Source organism: Lissotriton helveticus, chromosome 5_1 (assembly GCF_964261635.1).
Source record: "Lissotriton helveticus chromosome 5_1, aLisHel1.1, whole genome shotgun sequence".
Taxonomy (NCBI): Eukaryota; Metazoa; Chordata; class Amphibia; order Caudata; family Salamandridae; genus Lissotriton; species Lissotriton helveticus.
In genome coordinates, this window is record NC_136065.1 from 1,683,089,615 (window position 1) to 1,683,091,323 (window position 1,709).

Sequence of the window (1,709 nt, forward strand, 5' to 3'; positions counted from 1 at the left end):
CCACCCATCCATCCACCAATTCTGCATCCATCCTGCATCCATCATTCATTCATGCATCCACCCATCCATCCAGCATCCATCATTCATTCATGCATTCACCCATCCATCCATCCTGCATCCATTATTCATTCATGCATACACCCATCCATCCATCCACCCATCCATCCTGCATCCATCATTCATTCATGCATCCACCCATCCATCCATCCACCCATCCATCCTGCATCATCCATCCATCATTCATTCATGCATCCATCCATCCACCCATCCATCCACCCATCCATCCACCCATCCACCCATCCATCATCCATCCTGCATCCATTCCTGCATCCATTCATGTGTCCACCCATCCATCCACCCATCCTGCATCCATCATTCATTCATGCACCCATCCATCCATCCATCCTGCATCCATCATTCATTCATCCACCCATCCATCCATTCACCCATCCACCCATCCAGCATCCATCCATCATTCATTCATGCATCCATCCATCCACCCACCCATCCATCCACCCATCCATCATCCATTCCTGCATCCATTCCTGCATCCATTCATGCATCCACCCATCCATCCATCCATCCTGCATCCATCATTCATTCACGCACCCATCCATCCACCCTGCATCCATCCTGCATCCATCATTCATTCATCCACCCATCCTGCATCCATCATTCATTCATGCATCCACCCATCCATTCATCCACCCATCATTCATCCTGCATCCATTCATGTGTCCACCCATCCATCCACCCATCCTGCATCCATCATTCATTCATGCATCCACCCATCCATCCATCCACCCATCATTCATCCATCCACCCATCCTGCATCCATCATTCATTCATGCACCCATCCATCCACCCTGCATCCATCCTGCATCCATCATTCATTCATCTACCCATCCACCATCCATCCTGCATCCATCATTCATTCATGCATCCACCCATCCATTCATCCACCCATCCATTCATCCACCCATCATTCATCCTGCATCCATTCATGCATCCACCCATCCTGCATCCATCATTCATGTATTTTTATGACCATATAACTTGCACACAGCTTGTCAGTGTTTAATACCAGTCTCGAACCTTGTACTCCAGCACCAATGATACATGATTAATATTAATTGTTTTTAAAAACATGTATTTATTCGACACCAATTTCACACCTTAGTCGGAACATCATTTTTATTTGTTTTTTAAAATATCTATTTATTTAACACCAAAGTAAGTCATGTATACATTTTTATGGTTTGATAAGAGGCTCGAACCTGGTTTCCCAGCACCAAAGTCGGCCGTGCTATCCGTCAGGGGTTATGTAACCGGGCTATGTAGTGACCAGCCAATCCTGCACCAGGATTGGCTGGGGGGGCACCATGACTCCTCGCCCAGTCGCCCTGTGTAACCCCGGGGGCTGCGGCCCGCCCCCTGGTCCTCTCTCTAAGGGGGAATTCACAAGAAAACGATCTGCGCATGCGCGGGCATGTTTGTGCCCAAAAATACACTTGCGCAGCTGCAGCAGCCCGATCCTCCCCCCCCCCCCCCCTTGCGCACTCCGGGAAGGTCGGGTGTCTCCCGGTTTCCCGGCCGGCAGATAGCGCGATTTTTTTAAATAATTGTGTTTGGCTTCTAGTGACGACGTGGTGGGTCCATGGGGCTTAGTGGGGCTTCGCCCCTACGCCCCAATGGACGCACCGCGCCTG